Genomic DNA, 19,324 nt, shown 5'->3' with positions numbered 1-19,324 from the left:
TTTGTCCTTAGTCTACCCTCCAAATTTCAGAGCTAACTGAGTCTCCAGTATAGAGAACAAATTTTTACAACCTTGCATGCCTGAACCCTAACTTGTTTTCCTATGTCTTGACCTGAATAATTTGGCTACCTTAAAATTTTATAACTCCTTGTTCCCATGTCTTATGAACCAAAAATTTATTCAAGTTGCAACGGCGAGGGTTCCACTGCCAGAATAGGGAGGTGAGCGGCAATAGCTCTCACACACACACACACACACACACAGAGAGAGAAGGGTGTCGGCTAGAGCAAAGGGGGTTTTTCGGTTGGGGTTGCAAATAAAGAGGGAAAACAAAGAGGGAGAAGTTGTGTGCCGTATGTAAGACCCAGTCTTTTCCCTTTCTCCTTTTGTGTGCTAATCCAAACAGCTCCTATTTGGATCCATTTTGGATCCAAATAGCCCCAAAAAAAACAAAAAAAATTGATTCCTAAACTAAAAACTCAAAATTAATACAACATATAAAGTTTATATTTAAACAATATTTGTTTAAAAATTCTGTTTAGAATTAAATGTAATATTTGTTTAGTTGTTTAAAACCCATAATTTTATGTTCAGGTCGATCCATTTGGGTCTATTTTAAAATCCATATATATATATATATTCAAAATAAACTTTTACTCCCTAATGCCAAATAGTTATACTAATACCAAATAGTTTATAGTTTTGGTACTTTCAAAAATCATAATTTATTCAATTAAAATATTTTTTAATTATTAAAGACCAAAATGCCCTTTTTCGAAACTATCAAAATACATCTAGTTAGGTTCAAAACACTTTGATAACACATTGATGAGTCATAATTCACTAAAATAAATAGTTCTAATGATAGATTAAATATTTTAAATGGTACTTTTTATTAAAATGACCAAAATGCTCATTGGTTAAAAATTAAGATTTTTAACCGGCTAAATTCATCTAGTAAATTCCAAAATTCAATGATATCATACCAATCTTTTACAAACCTCCTAAAACATGTTTTTTATTAAAAGTAATATAATTGATCGTTAAATATCTGAAATAGTTTTGAAAATACTAATTTTACCCCTTGTTATTCAGAAATGAGTAATTGAGTATGTAAAACACAACTAAATGAAAATTAAAAAATAGAAACACATTTCTAACATGAAGATAAAGTTAATTTATTTATTTATTAATAATCCTTAAAAATCACATGACTCTCTCTCTCTCTCGCAATCTAGGGTTCCTTATTTTTAGTACTTAAGGATCTCCCCCCAACCCCAAAAGAAGCATTAAACGTATGCATGCATACTTGGCCTGAATGCCGTATCATAATTTCATAGCTGAATGCAAATAAGTGTGTTTCCCGGACAGAATCTCATCTGACGCATGAGGGGATTCATTCTACATTCAATTCTAGCCATCCAACCAATGACTAGGATTAGTTTACATCTTCACCTGGATGTGGACTCCATTAAGCTGTCTAGAAGCATCAGTTGGACAGCTAACATCAACATAGACCCTATGACATCGTATGACGGGGGATAAGATCTGTTTTTGTGTGTTGGATTCTAATTCTCAGCCAAAAATGGCTAACCAATGAAACAGGTCTTTTTGTAATCGTCTCTATCTTATGATTGATACACAAATCTACCCCTGCCTCTTCACTTCACTTTTCCCAAAATAGTCCTTGAGGATTCCCTTAGGTCAACTTAGAGGAGTTGACCTGAAGGGTGTTTTGGGGTGGTTAATGAAAAGCTAGGGACTTTTTTATCAAATGCAGTAAGGCACGGATGTTTTTGCCCATCACCCGTAAGTTGTAGATGATTATGGAAAAAAACCAAAAGAAATGCAAATTTTTCTCACGATCTTTCTTTTGAATGTTTGGAGGGGATCAACTTCTATGGCGGCTTAGAATGTGTTTTGTTTTATTGAAGCAAAATATAAACACTGTTCTGTTCACGAAAGCTGAAATGAAGATAACGGATGGGCCATCCGTCTCACAAGACTAGTTAATAGTTCCCAACAGCAGGAACTGTCTCTCCTACTGTTGATCATCCAAGGCCGTCATTTAGGCTCTGTTTGGGAGCCGTAGTTGGAAAGGGCAGCGAGAGAGGTGCCGAAATCGACTGATTTGGCAACATCCTCGCTAGGATATTTTTGAAACACGTCATTTTTTTAATGTGCCGCCCCCCTCCCAACTCCGCCATGGTAGCCGTCCTCCCTCCCAATGATGGGGATTCTGCGAATCCCCTGTCGCCGCTGCCAAAACCAGCTCCCAAAAAGATCCGGAACTTCATTCCCGGACTCTTTTTGGGTGTATATAGTAACGGTACCTTCATGGTTGCCTCCTTCGTGCAGGCTTTTAGCCCTGCTGGCCCCTGCCCATTTTCACGGCGTACCATCTGGGACTTTGACACGTCTCTGAGAGCCAGGGCTTTCGTGTGGCTCGTATCCAAGTTAACACCCAGTCTCACCTACGGTCAAAAGGTATTCAATTAGCAAGCTACTGCTATATGCTCGCAGCGACAAATGAATCTATCGCACACCTCTTTGCCCATTACACAGCCTTCCGTGCCGAGCTCAATATCTGTATCCTGGAAGTGCAAGTGATCAAATTCCTATAGATGAGTGGTCCATCATTGCCAAGGGGGGAGAAACGGAGGTTCATCTGCTGCTGCTGGCTATTTTCAGCATGGTGGAACATTTGGATTGAGCGCAATAATCGAGTATTCAGTAGTAACAGGTCTGACCTACTTCTACTGAACACTTTGAGCATTCCGCAGTTTTGCAACAATGAAGTGGCCTGGGGAGGATATTTCTTTTATCAGCCCTTCTCGATTGGGCTGGCTATTAATTGTGTTGGTTTGTTGCTTTCTAGTGTAAACTCCATATTGATCTCTCTATGGTGATTTCTCATCACCAAATCTGAATAATATTTAATTTTTCTCAAAACAAAACAAAAAAGAAAAACCTAGCAAACATGGGAAAACTTCTAAAAAATTGTCTGAAAAAACATGCTCTTTTCAGAGAAAATGTCCAGCCACTTGTGGTCGCACTTTTCTCTCCAACAAATTGTCATGTCCTTTCCAAGAAAAGATTTTCTATTTTGCTTATCCCATATACATTTAGGTTGGTAAAAAAACATTGAATAAAATTGTCTTCAAAAAATTTCCAAACGGCCCATTTGTTTCAAGAGAGGGGGAAGCGCATTCATATGAAAGGGCACAACAACAACAACAACAACAACAACTACGCCTTCATCCCAAAACAATTGGGGTCAGCGATATGAACCAAAAAAGAAATTCATTTTGGGTCTTCCACATGAATCCTTTTCCTCCAATCATTTCTATCCAACGCCATGTCCTCGATGAGGTTCAAAGCATTCATATCCTTTCCTATCATCTTCATCCAAGTCTTCCTAGGCCTACCCCGACCTCTTTTAACTAATATATTTTCTCATTTCTCCAACCTTCTAACTGGAGCATCATTAGGCCTTCGCCGAATATGTCCAAACCACCGTAAACGATTCTCTCGCATCTTATTTTCAATGGGTGCAACACCTACCTTCTTACGTATCTCTTCGTTCCGAATCTTATCTTTTATTGTATTTCCACACATCCATCTAAGCATCCGCATCTCAGCTACACTCATTTTTTGAATATGATGTCTCTTGGCAGCCCAACATTCCGTACCATATAGTAAAGCGGGTCTAATAGTCGTCCTATAAAACTTTCCCTTCAACCGCAATGGCATTCTACGATCGCACAGCACTCCAGTAGCACTTTTCCATTTCATCCACCCAACCTTTATCCTATGATTTACATCTCCATCAATTTCTCCATACTTTTGAATGATGGATCCCAAATATTTGAAATAATCATTCACCGGTATATCTTGCTCACCAAGCTTCACTACACTCACATCACTACTTCGTTGCTTACTAAACCGACATTCCATATATTCAGTCTTACTCTTACTCAACTTAAAACCTCTAGCTTCCAATGTCTGTCTCCATAATTCTAACTTAGCATTAACCCCAGCTCTAGACTCATCAATCAAAACAATATCATCAGCAAACAACATACACCACGGTACATTTTCTTGAATTGATCTCGTAAGCTCATCCATCACTATCGCAAATAGGAAAGGGCTTAAAGCAGATCCTTGATGTAACCCAACCGTTATCGGAAAATTGGTTGACACCCCTCCACAAGTGCGGACATTGGTTACTACTCCTTCATACATATCTTTAATTATACTAATGTACTTGAGAGAAACACCTTTCTTCATCATTGTCCACCAGAGAACGTCCCTAGGTACTCTATCGTATGCCTTCTCTAAATCAATAACAACCATATGCAAATCTGTGTTCCTCTCTCTATATCTTTCAATAAGTTGTTTAAGAAGATGTATAGCTTCCATAGTTGATCTTCCAGGCATAAAACCAAATTGATTCTCCGATATCATGACAACCTTCCTCAACCTAGACTCAATCACCCTCTCCCAAAGTTTCATAGTATGACTCATGAGTTTTATACCACGATAGTTTGTGCAATCTTGTATATCACCCTTATTCTTATATAAAGGCACCAAAGTACTCTTCCTCCACTCATTAGGCATCTTATTTGTTCGCCAAATCAAGTTAAAAAGATTTGTCAACCATTCTAAACCTTTCTCTCCCAAGCATTTCCAAGCCTCGATAGGTATACCATCTGCGCCAACTGCCCTTCTTGATTTCATTTTCTTCAAAGCCTCTGCAATTTCTTTCTTTTGAATCTTGCGCATGAAGTCACGATTTATCTCATGAAAAGGAATGGAGAAGTCTCCAAGATCTTGAGCATGACTATCATTAAATAGCTTATCAAAATAATCTTTCCATCTCTCCTTAATCTCCTCATCTTTGACTAAAACCCTTTGCGTTTCATCTTTGATACATCTAACCATACCCAAATCCTTCAATTTCCTATCTCTCATCTTTGCAAGCCTATAAATATCCTTCTCGCCTTCTTTGGTATCCAACTTGTCATAAACCTCCTTATATACCTTAGCCCTCGCGTTTCGAACAACTTTTTTAGCTTCCTTCTTTGCTATCATATACTTCTCCAAATTCTCATTATCACGACTCTTACTTAGATTTCTATAACACTCTCTTTTAACCTTAATAGCTAATTTGACATCCTCATTCCACCATGATGTATCCTTACCTAGTGGTGCACCGCCTTTAGACTCACCCAATACCTCCTTAGCTACTTTTCTCATACCACCCGCTATCTTATTCCACATTGATTCTGAATCCTCCTCGAGACACCAATCAACTTCCTTAACTACCTGCTCTACAAACATTCCTTGTTTAGCTCCTTTCAGTGCCCACCACTTAATTCTAGGATCTATCCTATGTCTATCCCTTTTGCGGCATTGTCTAATTCTAAGATCTAAAATTAAGACTCTATGTTGTGTAGCTACACTTTCTCCTGGTATAACCTTACAATCGATGCAACAACCCCTATCTCTCTTTCTAAGTAGGAAAAAATCTATCTGACTCGTATTAACCCCACTTTTAAATGTTACTAGGTGAGACTCCCTCTTCCTAAACCAGGTGTTTGCTAAGATCATATCATAGGACAAACAAAAATCTAAAATCCTTTCTCCACTTTCATTTCTTTCTCCTATACCATAGCCTCCATGAATATTCTCAAATCCATCCCTACTAATGCCTACATGTCCATTAAGGTCACCGCCGATGAAAAGCTTTTCTCCATAAGATGTCTCTTGTACTACTCCATCTAAATCTTCCCAAAATTGATGCTTAATGGAATCATCTAAACCTACTTGAGGTGCATAAACACTAATAATATTAATAATATCCGTACCTAATACTAATTTAATAAGTAAAATTCTATCACCCTTCCTACGGACCTCAACTACATTATCTATAAACTGACGACTCATAACAATCCCTACTCCATTCCTATTCCTATTTATTCCTGTATACCAAATCTTATATCCCCAAGGTTCTATCACTTTAGCTTTCTCACCTACCCATTTGGTCTCTTGAAGACATAAAATATCAATCTTTCTCCTACACATAACATCTACTAACTCTACCAACTTACCATTTAAAGACCCTATGTTCCAAGTGGCTAACCTAATTTTATGGTCTTGGACTAACTTCTTTACCCCCACCCGTCCAACAAAGTGAGGGAACCCTTGCCTATTTGACACCACACCCGGGCGCCGGTGTGACGCGTCGCTTCTGGGCGACGACCTAGCAACCCTTGCACATTTATCACTGCCTCCGGGCCTAGAGAGTACAGCGCGTCGCTCAGTAGGGAACGCCCCAACGAAATTCTCATATTGGTTCATTTTCATAGGATATGACAAAGTTTTTATGCTGGCTGTCACAGGCCTACCGCAACCCTCCTCCTTTATCCGGGCTTGGGACCGGCAGTGAAAGGGCACACATTTCGAAAAATTGAATGGGCGGGTGGAAAAATAAAAAATGCTTCCACACGACAGAGGTACGAAGGCACTTTCATAAGAAATGCATTGTTTCCTGAGGCCTACCATGTGAGAAGTCGTTTTGCACATGGTAGCAAATGCCCCCTGTACCAAAATAGGCCATCAGCTTTCTCCGATCATGAGTACAACAAACGGGCCGAAAAGAAACATGCACCTTTGCTCATAAGACCACCCTTAAGACCCGAAAAACAGTTTAACAGCTATGAAGGATTTTCTGCAAGAGTTGGATCATTTCAGTTCATGTACAGATACCAGTTGTGTTCCACTCATCTACTTCTTTTAGATCTATAAGCCTCATTTGCAGATCAAAGTGTTTGCAAGCATATACACTTGGAAATATCCACATCCGCGTACATTGTATCTACAGGCAAAAAGCTTTTTTTTTTTTTCCAGCTCTCACTATAAATACATCCTCAACATGACCCTGGTAAAAATGATATGGAGGAAAGAAACCTAGTTCAAATTAATATTCGACTAAAAACGCTATTTCCACATATATCATAATGAAAAGGATATTACAATGCAATATGTCATTAATAATAAGAAGCTTGCAGCTAAAGAAATGGTCAGCAATAATAATGGACAAGAATAGTAGCAAAAAAAGGACGCAATAAAATGCAAAATTTTAGAATTTCAGCATCAAAGCATAAGGCCACAGATATAGATACCTACATAATCCAACAACAGCACTAACAAAGAGAGGAATCAGCTTTTGGTTGATGCTGCTGGATTGCCGGTAGGAACTGAGGACAATCCAATGTTGCCTTCTTGGTTTGGCGTGTCAGCAGTTGCATGCTGCACAAACTCATCAGGAGACATATGAATGCCATGGCATGCACAAACTATTCTAATCTGTTTCTTGTCATACTTGTAAGCAACCCCTGAAATGGTCTTCCCATTCGGACTGGAACCAGCTGTTGAAACCCATGGAAGATCTGGGTATGAACCATTACCCCCAAAATTAATGGCAGCAGCAATACCTGGCCTAATACCAGGCATTTCATGAAGAAAACCTTCCAAAAGTGGAGGTTCAGCAGGTTCCCTAGGCTTATCACCCTTAATGATGCCCTCATTCAGAAAAGAGGAAGACATACCCACTATTTCTGGCAGTGGACGCTTGCCTGAATTCTTGGCAAGATCTGGTGCTTTCCCTTCGTAACTAGAAACTTCAGATGAGCCATGAAGCAAGCCACCTGCAGGGGAAAAGTACAATGAAATGCCAGCTGATGCTTTGTTTTTCATTAAGATTACAATAGTGAAGCAAAGAAATAACCACCAAAAGGAAACAAAACAAAGCACTTGTCATTTCAAGAAGAAAACTCCAACAATAACCCACATAAGATTATCAACTCTGCACAACAAATGAGCCCACAATGACTTTTCTTACAGATATTACGTTACACTACTTCATAGCGAAGCAGAACCTTAAAGATTGTTTATTCTAAAAATGAGAATTTGGTTCAATCCAATGTAATAGTCCATGTGACAATAATATTCTCTCACATCAATTGAACTATTCAATTTAAGCAGCTCAACCAAAATCCAATGGGAGCAGATTTAGTTAGTGTGGGATAAACCATAAAGAGAGTTAAAGCCAGATGAACACTGGGAAAAGTAAACAAAAAGCATGAAAGAACTAAGATGGAGTGAAAGGAAATGAGATTATCCACCAAAGTCCACCAAATCACCAAAGTGGACACTTCAATAGTCACAAGGTCCACCAAATCACAAAAATGGACACACAAAGAGCGACAAACAAACTCACTCACAAAACCCACAAAGGGGTACACAAGAAAGGCTTACAAAATATAAAAATAATAATTTTATTAATGTTTAACACATGCAAGAAACATTGGGTTATGAGGGGTTTCATCCCTATTTATGCACATCATGGGAGCTCCATAGAGACATTGGGACTGGTCCAACGGCTCTAGACCTGCTCCAACATCTCTTTTGGACTAGTCAACTTTGTATGGACTAGTTCAAATAGAACTAAAAAGAAAGAAAGTAACCTAGTTACAATATATATATATATATACAATTTAACACTCTCCCTCAAACTTACGGTTGAATAACCGAAAGTTTGTCTAGGAGAAAGTGAAATCTAAAAACAATGAGAGGTTTGGTGAAGAAATTCACCAACTGGTATTATGAGGTAATATAGGAAAGATCGATAGTACTATGTAGATACTCCTCTCGTACATAGTGGCAATCCATCTCCATATGTTTAGTACGCTCGTGAAAGGTCTGGTTGCTCGCAATTTAGTTGAAACTTTTGTTGTCACAATACAGTCGTGATGCCCATTTAATTTGAACTCCCATATCAACCAGCAATCTCCTTAACTAGATCACCTTCATAGTGGTTGTAGTTTTAGCCTTCATAGTGGTTATAGTTTTGGCTCGGTATTCTGCTTTAGTCAAAGAGAGAGAAACCTTTTACTTCTACTTACACCGCTATGAGATCAACGATTCACCTAAAACAACACAAAAACCCGTGGTTGAGTGTCAGTTGTTGGAATCACCTCCTCAGTCACCATCAGCATAAGCAGTTAAATCTAATGATGAAGAAGTAGATACGAAAAAGGCTTTGATAAATTAAAGTTTTAATATATCAAATACAATAACTACAACTACGCCTTCATCCCAAAACAATTGGGGTCGGCGATATGAACCAACAAAGAAAATCATTCTGGGTCTTCCACATGAATCCTTCTCCTCCATTCATTTCTATCCAATGCCATGTCCTCGGTGAGGTTCAAAGCATTCATATCCTTTCCTATCACCTCCATCCATGTCTTCCTAGGCCTACCCCGACCTCTTTTAACTAATATATTTTCCCATTTCTCCATCCTTCTAACTGGAGCATCATTAGGCCTACGTCGAATATGTCCAAACCACCGTAAACGATTCTCTCTCATCTTATTTTCAATGGGTGCAACGCCTACCTTCTTACGTATCTCCTCGTTCCGAATCTTATCTTTTATTGTATTTCCACACATCCATCTCAACATACGCATCTCAGCTACACTCATTTTTTGAATATGATGTCTCTTGGCAGCCCAACATTCCGTACCATATAGTAAAGCGGGCCTAATAGTCGTCCTATAAAACTTTCCCTTCAATCGCAATGGCATTCTACGATCGCACAACACTCCAGTTGCACTCTTCCATTTCATCCACCCAACCTTTATCCTATGATTTACATCTCCATCAATCTCTCCAAACTTTTGAATGATAGATCCCAAATATTTGAAAGAATCATCCACCGATATTTCTTGCTCACCAAGCTTCACTACACTCCCATCTCTATTTTGTTGCTTACTAAATCGACATTCCATGTATTCTGTCTTACTCCTACTCAACTTAAAACCTCTTGCATCCAATGTCTGTCTCCATAATTCTAACTTAGCATTAACCCCAACTCTAGACTCATCAATCAAAACAATATCATCAGCAAACAACATACACCACGGTACATTTTCTTGAATTGATCTCGTAAGCTCATCCATCACTATAGCAAATAGGAAAGGGCTTAAAGCAGATCCTTGATGTAACCCAACCGTTATAGGAAAATTGGTTGTCACCCCTCCACAAGTGCGGACATTGGTTACTACTCCTTCATACATATCTTTAATTATACTAATGTACTTGAGAGAAACACCTTTCTTCATCATTGTCCACCAGAGAACGTCCCTAGGTACTCTATCGTATGCCTTCTCCAAATCAATAAAAACCATATGCAAATCTTTGTTCCTCTCTCTATTTCTCTCAATAAGTTGTCTAAGAAGATGTATAGCTTCCATAGTAGATCTTCCAGGCATAAAACCAAATTGATTCTCCGATATCATGACAACCTTCCTCAACCTAGACTCAATCACCCTCTCCCAAAGTTTTATAGTATGACTCATGAGTTTTATACCACGATAGTTTGTGCAATCTTGTATATCACCCTTATTTTTATATAGAGGCACCAAAGTACTCTTCCTCCACTCATTAGGCATCTTATTTGTCCGTCAAATCTTGTTAAAAAGATTTGTTAACCATTCTAAACCTTTCTCTCCCAAGCATTTTCAAGCCTCGATAGGTATACCATCTGGGCCAACTGCCCTTCTTGATTTCATTTTCTTCAAAGCCTCTGCAATTTCTTTCTTTTGAATCTTGCGCATGAAGTCACGATTCATCTCATGAAAAGGAATGGAAAAGTCTCCAAGATCCTGAGCATGACTTTCATTAAATAGCTTATCAAATTTCTTTCTTTTAATATATCAAATAATACGCAAAATTGCTCCCATATTAATAGAAGTGGGAGCATGCTGAAATTGGCTGGTTGTGTGAACTGCATGCGCTATATCAGATCTTGTAATTGAAATATAAGAAAGTGTCTCGATAAGTTGTACGACGTTGAATTTTTAAGTGTCTCTCCATCATCAATCTTAACATTGACAACCTCGGGAGTGTCAGTTTTCTTATCATTTGAGATTCCAGACCTGTCAATAATATCTACAGTAAATTTAGATTGAGTCAATAGATAACCTCTAGAAGAATAAGCTACTTCATTTCCAAGAAAATATTTTAAAAAACCTAAGTCAATTCTTAAAAAGTTTTTTAATGTGTTCAACTCCCCTTATGTCTCCTTCGGTGATGATCATGTCGTCCACATAGAAGAGAAGAATAATAATACCTGCATTAGAAATCTTAACCAATAAAGTTGTGTCAGTCAGATAAGATTAAAATTCAATATCATGCATAACTTGACTAAATATACCACACCAAGTCTTTGGTACTTATTTAAGACCATAACAGTCTTTATCCAAACAAAGAGTTTTTCCTTTAGGAATAGTTATATCAGGTGGTGCTTCCATATAAACTTCTTTAACCAAATTTTCATTAAAAAATGTATTCTTAATGTCCATGTCATACATGAGTCATCTTCTCACAAAGAATAGGGCTACTAAGGTCCTAAATGTGGTCATCCTAACAACTGAGACAAAAGTTTCTTCATAATCTATATCATATTCTTGAGAATAACCCTTGGCAACTAATATGGTTTTGTATCTTTTAAGAGTTTTATCACTCTTGGTTTTTACCTTATACGCTCATCTATATCCTATAAGTTTATTTTCTTGGAAAATGACTATTGGCTCTTTCTAAAGCTTTTAACTCTACCCCCATGGCTTCTACCCATTCAGAGTGTTCTTTTGCGAGCATAGGTCAAGGGTTCTATATAAGAATGTATTAATACAATGTAGGCTTGGTATTTAGGTGAAAAAGAGTCATAAGACACAAATTTCTAGAGAGTTTTGAGACTCTATATGACCTTCTAGTTTGTATTTTCATCTGGTTTTCACTATCAGCATATCTTTTAAGTGCACATAGACATTTAGAATCACTACGCCTAGAATATTGTATACAATTTTGATCCTTAAAGCATGATTCCTATCAAATAAACTACGTTGAGTACATCTATAAAGTCTTATTGAGAAGATGCAACCTACAACTATGATTTATAGTACGTGGGAGTAGGTGTTCCCATATTATTATTATTATTATTATTATTATTATTATATACATAGAGAGAGAGAGTCACTAGAATATGAGAACTAGAAATATGGGCATTTTCAACACTTTTTTTGCAAATCCAACCATGTGGATGTGCTTGGCATGGTGAGTTTGCTAGAAATCAACCATTGGATCATGTATTTTAGATGAAAAAATGTGATTTTTAAATGCTTGAATATTTATGAAGATTATGAGTTATTGATTTTAAAGCCTTAAAAAATCTCATTTATGCATAAAAAAACAGATGATTCAAGAGCAGGTCCTTATAAAACCAAGTATGTAGATCACATTCGTACAATTAGATTCTAGAGAAGACCAAAAAATCCATGAAAATCGTGGTCCGCACATTAGTTCTCACATTGTAGTGACTATATATATATATATATATATCATAGTCCCCTGTATCGTTCAAGGTATTTTTTCACCTAGGGTATTTCTCAGAGAAAATTCCAAAAAAGTTGGAAAATATTGAAGAGAATATAAATAATAAGAAAAAAGATAAGAAAATAATGGTCTTGCATAACGTTTCTTGCAAAAATATAAAGAAATAAGGTTTAAAAATTTGTAAATATAAAAAAAACAAAAAAATAGAAAACGTAGTTTAAACTAAAATATTAAAAAGTGAGTTTTTCCCAAAAATATCATGATATTATAGTGATATTTCTGAAACATCAGTGATATCAGTGACACTAGGGATGCACAACGAGCCGAGCTAGCTTAGCATGGCTCGAGCTCGTTCAAAAAATAAATGAGTCGAGCTTGAACAAAGGTTTAGGCTCGGTACACAAAAACGAGCCGAGCTTGAACAGATAGTCCAACTCGGTTAGGCTCAATAAACCCGATTAAGCTCGGTTCACATAGTTATATAAAGAAATTAGATTTTATATATGTATATCATTTTTCTTTACATGATACTAAAACAGGTGTTACCTTAGTGGATTAGTTTTTGGACTCTTTCGAAAGTGGCCTGGGTTCAAATCCCACTCTTATGTTTGTTTCAAAAAGTGTTTTTGACACATTTAAAAAAAAACTTTACATTTTTTTTATAAATGTGTTCAGATCGAGCCGAGTCGAGCTTTGCTCGAGCTCCAGTTTTCTTCTCGAGCTAGGCCGAGCCCGCCCAAGCTCGGCTCGAACCCGGCTCGTATGCATCCCTAGGTGACCCTAATATATATACATAAATATATACATATATATGGGTTAATATTTGGTGCTATTGAAGGCATGGAACTATTGAGCTGGAAATCATGGGTTCAAGCTTTATCAACTCAATTTGACTACATTGATGAGTTCAGCAATGTTTGCTTGCTAAGGATTAAACATTGGATCATGTTAATTCGATCTAAAAATAATGATTTTTTTGAGTCGTGAAATTTTTAGTGCATTGCCGCTCATTCTTATGCTCGTAAAAACTTTGCTTACATGTCACAATCACATTATTCAAAAACTCATTTTCTACTAAACAAACCTTGTAGATCACCTCCATAAGTTTTGATTAACCAAAAAAAATCAAGAAATCCTTTTTTCCACTTTCACAAAAAAACCCACAAAACTGGATGTATAAGACCAAATAGTATTTTGTAAGATAAATTGTGATCTATAAAAACAATTAGGATTTGCTATAGTTCACCTCGATAGTGAGGCTTTAAGGTGGTACCAATGGTATGAGCAACGCCATGGGATGCCTACCTGGTTCAAGTCTGAAAGAGAACTTCTAAGGAGGTTTGGAACCTTAACTTACGTGAATAATAATGTAAAATTGAAATATATCAAACAAAAGAGGTTCATTCAAGAATATCAAGCATAATTCAAAGACATATACCATGTGTGAAGATTGGTCTGAAATTGCCTTGATAGGCGCATTCGTAGGAGGACTTAGGGATGACATACGGGTTGAGCTCATGGCTCCATACCCCTAGACCCTAGAATATCCTACCTTGACCATATTATCGATTAACAAGGTGTAAGCACAGATTTCGAGAAGATCGAAGTCATGTTCTCTTGGTCTAAGCTTGCATCCATCAAAGCCTTAAGAAGATTCCTTGGATTTATTGGGTATTATCAAAGGTTTGTAAGAAACTATGTCATTATTATTGTCCCCTTAATATCAATATTAAAAAAGAATGCAATTGCATTGTTATAAGGGTCTAAACTCGCTTTAAAAAATCTCAAGTGAGTCTTGTGCAAGGTTCTCGTGCTAGCCTTATCAGAATTTTTCAAGGAGTTCATTGTGGAGACCGATGCGTATGACATCAAAATTGGTGCAGTCTTGATGCAAGGTCATCCATTGGCTTTCATAAGTAAAAGTCTCACCAACTGTGCCAAGACCTTGTCAACGTATGAGAAGAAAAGGTTTGCCATCATATTGGTGCTTGAGAAATGGAGACCATATTTACTTGTGAGGCACTTTGTGGTATGTACCGACCATAAGAGCCTTAAGTATCTCATGGAACAATGTGTCTCGACCCCGCTTCAAAAAAAATGGGTCACCAAAATTATGGGTTACAATTTTGAACTCCAATGCAAGAAGGGTCTAAAAAATCGTGTTACTGATGCCTTATCTCAATGAATAAAGAAAGCAAAATTGAATATTCTTTTTGTTGTAACCAGTGATGAAGAAGCACCAACTTAGGGGTTTGATTATAACCTCCAAAAGCATTATCTTAGATTCTTGCTTAGTAAATTAGGCAAAACTCAAGGAGGAGGGAATGTTACGGATCAGGTAGACCTGGTTCCAAGGACCCAATCGGCTAGTGCAGCTGGGCTTGGTGGGGCCCATGTATGGGGAATCCTCCTATTTTTATGTAAGTTAGAGGGGGGCGTGAAACCCTTTTGAAGGATGGTTATGAAGGTACTAAGAATGGAAAAGTGGTAATAAGGAGTTGGCTATTTCTAGATGTCAGGATTTTTAAAATAGCCTAGTCAACTTGGAGTCCAAGTAGGCTTAACCAAGATTAGGAGAATTTTAATATTTTATGAAACTTGTGAAATGGATTAATGAGGTCCTCCTATGCCTATATAAAGACCATGTATTTCTCTTTTCCAGTATGAATGAAAATTTGATAGTTCTCCATATTTCTCTCCATTTCACGTTTCTCTCTCTCTCTCTATCTCTTTCTAAATTTCACCCTCTACTCTCTTTTTTTCTCTGGTTACTTGACTTCTTATAGGTCATGTGAAGCTTTGATTGGGTCTTTGGGTGTTGCCCAAGTTTCAGCCAAGTCTACATGTTGCCAAGCTTGTAGTGCTAGTGTGATCCAGTTGTCCCCAACCTCCTCTGGTAAAGTTGACCTCATTCAGTGAGTTCAACCTTCTTGAGATGTTTCTCACTTGGTCCCTATTATATGAGTAGGTCTGAATCTCCTTTCCTCATCACCCAACCTAGTTTGAACTCATGGCAACCCAGTTAAGTTTACCGAATTTTTGCAATCCCATAAGACCATCAGACTTCAAAAAAAACCCTAGCCCAAACTGTGAAGAGTCTAATCATGATTTTTGGACCTAAGGTACTTTAGAGTGTTTGTCCGTAGTCTACCCTCCAAATTTCAGAGCTAACTGAGTCTCCAGTATAGAGAACAAATTTTTACAACCTTGCATGCCTGAACCCTAACTTGTTTTCCTATGTCTTGACCTGAATAATTTGGCTACCTTAAAATTTTATAACTCCTTGTTCCCATGTCTTATGAACCAAAAATTTATTCAAGTTGCAACGGCGAGGGTTCCACTGCCAGAATAGGGAGGTGAGCGGCAATAGCTCTCACACACACACACACACACACACAGAGAGAGAAGGGTGTCGGCTAGAGCAAAGGGGGTTTTTCGGTTGGGGTTGCAAATAAAGAGGGAAAACAAAGAGGGAGAAGTTGTGTGCCGTATGTAAGACCCAGTCTTTTCCCTTTCTCCTTTTGTGTGCTAATCCAAACAGCTCCTATTTGGATCCATTTTGGATCCAAATAGCCCCAAAAAAAACAAAAAAAATTGATTCCTAAACTAAAAACTCAAAATTAATACAACATATAAAGTTTATATTTAAACAATATTTGTTTAAAAATTCTGTTTAGAATTAAATGTAATATTTGTTTAGTTGTTTAAAACCCATAATTTTATGTTCAGGTCGATCCATTTGGGTCTATTTTAAAATCCATATATATATATATATATTCAAAATAAACTTTTACTCCCTAATGCCAAATAGTTATACTAATACCAAATAGTTTATAGTTTTGGTACTTTCAAAAATCATAATTTATTCAATTAAAATATTTTTTAATTATTAAAGACCAAAATGCCCTTTTTCGAAACTATCAAAATACATCTAGTTAGGTTCAAAACACTTTGATAACACATTGATGAGTCATAATTCACTAAAATAAATAGTTCTAATGATAGATTAAATATTTTAAATGGTACTTTTTATTAAAATGACCAAAATGCTCATTGGTTAAAAATTAAGATTTTTAACCGGCTAAATTCATCTAGTAAATTCCAAAATTCAATGATATCATACCAATCTTTTACAAACCTCCTAAAACATGTTTTTTATTAAAAGTAATATAATTGATCGTTAAATATCTGAAATAGTTTTGAAAATACTAATTTTACCCCTTGTTATTCAGAAATGAGTAATTGAGTATGTAAAACACAACTAAATGAAAATTAAAAAATAGAAACACATTTCTAACATGAAGATAAAGTTAATTTATTTATTTATTAATAATCCTTAAAAATCACATGACTCTCTCTCTCTCGCAATCTAGGGTTCCTTATTTTTAGTACTTAAGGATCTCCCCCCAACCCCAAAAGAAGCATTAAACGTATGCATGCATACTTGGCCTGAATGCCGTATCATAATTTCATAGCTGAATGCAAATAAGTGTGTTTCCCGGACAGAATCTCATCTGACGCATGAGGGGATTCATTCTACATTCAATTCTAGCCATCCAACCAATGACTAGGATTAGTTTACATCTTCACCTGGATGTGGACTCCATTAAGCTGTCTAGAAGCATCAGTTGGACAGCTAACATCAACATAGACCCTATGACATCGTATGACGGGGGATAAGATCTGTTTTTGTGTGTTGGATTCTAATTCTCAGCCAAAAATGGCTAACCAATGAAACAGGTCTTTTTGTAATCGTCTCTATCTTATGATTGATACACAAATCTACCCCTGCCTCTTCACTTCACTTTTCCCAAAATAGTCCTTGAGGATTCCCTTAGGTCAACTTAGAGGAGTTGACCTGAAGGGTGTTTTGGGGTGGTTAATGAAAAGCTAGGGACTTTTTTATCAAATGCAGTAAGGCACGGATGTTTTTGCCCATCACCCGTAAGTTGTAGATGATTATGGAAAAAAACCAAAAGAAATGCAAATTTTTCTCACGATCTTTCTTTTGAATGTTTGGAGGGGATCAACTTCTATGGCGGCTTAGAATGTGTTTTGTTTTATTGAAGCAAAATATAAACACTGTTCTGTTCACGAAAGCTGAAATGAAGATAACGGATGGGCCATCCGTCTCACAAGACTAGTTAATAGTTCCCAACAGCAGGAACTGTCTCTCCTACTGTTGATCATCCAAGGCCGTCATTTAGGCTCTGTTTGGGAGCCGTAGTTGGAAAGGGCAGCGAGAGAGGTGCCGAAATCGACTGATTTGGCAACATCCTCGCTAGGATATTTTTGAAACACGTCATTTTTTTAATGTGCCGCCCCCCTCCCAACTCCGCCATGGTAGCCGTCCTCCCTCCCAATGATGGGGATTCTGCGAATCCCCTGTCGCCGCTGCCAAAACCAGCTCCCAAAAAGATCCGGAACTTCATTCCCGGACTCTTTTTGGGTGTATATAGTAACGGTACCTTCATGGTTGCCTCCTTCGTGCAGGCTTTTAGCCCTGCTGGCCCCTGCCCATTTTCACGGCGTACCATCTGGGACTTTGACACGTCTCTGAGAGCCAGGGCTTTCGTGTGGCTCGTATCCAAGTTAACACCCAGTCTCACCTACGGTCAAAAGGTATTCAATTAGCAAGCTACTGCTATATGCTCGCAGCGACAAATGAATCTATCGCACACCTCTTTGCCCATTACACAGCCTTCCGTGCCGAGCTCAATATCTGTATCCTGGAAGTGCAAGTGATCAAATTCCTATAGATGAGTGGTCCATCATTGCCAAGGGGGGAGAAACGGAGGTTCATCTGCTGCTGCTGGCTATTTTCAGCATGGTGGAACATTTGGATTGAGCGCAATAATCGAGTATTCAGTAGTAACAGGTCTGACCTACTTCTACTGAACACTTTGAGCATTCCGCAGTTTTGCAACAATGAAGTGGCCTGGGGAGGATATTTCTTTTATCAGCCCTTCTCGATTGGGCTGGCTATTAATTGTGTTGGTTTGTTGCTTTCTAGTGTAAACTCCATATTGATCTCTCTATGGTGATTTCTCATCACCAAATCTGAATAATATTTAATTTTTCTCAAAACAAAACAAAAAAGAAAAACCTAGCAAACATGGGAAAACTTCTAAAAAATTGTCTGAAAAAACATGCTCTTTTCAGAGAAAATGTCCAGCCACTTGTGGTCGCACTTTTCTCTCCAACAAATTGTCATGTCCTTTCCAAGAAAAGATTTTCTATTTTGCTTATCCCATATACATTTAGGTTGGTAAAAAAACATTGAATAAAATTGTCTTCAAAAAATTTCCAAACGGCCCATTTGTTTCAAGAGAGGGGGAAGCGCATTCATATGAAAGGGCACAACAACAACAACAACAACAACAACTACGCCTTCATCCCAAAACAATTGGGGTCAGCGATATGAACCAAAAAAGAAATTCATTTTGGGTCTTCCACATGAATCCTTTTCCTCCAATCATTTCTATCCAACGCCATGTCCTCGGTGAGGTTCAAAGCATTCATATCCTTTCCTATCATCTCCATCCAAGTCTTCCTAGGCCTACCCCGACCTCTTTTAACTAATATATTTTCCCATTTCTCCAACCTTCTAACTGGAGCATCATTAGGCCTTCGCCGAATATGTCCAAACCACCGTAAACGATTCTCTCGCATCTTATTTTCAATGGGTGCAACACCTACCTTCTTACGTATCTCTTCGTTCCGAATCTTATCTTTTATTGTATTTCCACACATCCATCTAAGCATCCGCATCTCAGCTACACTCATTTTTTGAATATGATGTCTCTTGGCAGCCCAACATTCCGTACCATATAGTAAAGCGGGTCTAATAGTCGTCCTATAA

General features: G+C 37.5%; 1 long non-coding RNA gene across 1 annotated transcript; it reads right to left on the bottom strand.

Annotated features, from left to right (window-relative positions):
- Window positions 1-6,988: 6,988 nt before the first annotated feature.
- Window positions 6,989-7,713, bottom strand: LOC149828771 (uncharacterized). The gene is made up of 2 exons (XR_016434324.1): window positions 7,614-7,713; window positions 6,989-7,314 (listed from the first exon to the last, which is right to left on the bottom strand). It is a non-coding gene; the product is annotated as an uncharacterized LOC149828771 (long non-coding RNA).
- Between the last annotated feature and the right edge of the window lie 11,611 nt (window positions 7,714-19,324).

This window comes from Nuphar pumila, chromosome 9, assembly GCF_984573655.1.
Source record: "Nuphar pumila chromosome 9, dmNupPumi1.hap1.1, whole genome shotgun sequence".
In the NCBI taxonomy this organism is placed as follows: Eukaryota; Viridiplantae; Streptophyta; class Magnoliopsida; order Nymphaeales; family Nymphaeaceae; genus Nuphar; species Nuphar pumila.
The sequence above is the reverse complement of the archived record's forward strand: the minus strand, read 5'-3'. Positions and strand labels throughout refer to the sequence as shown.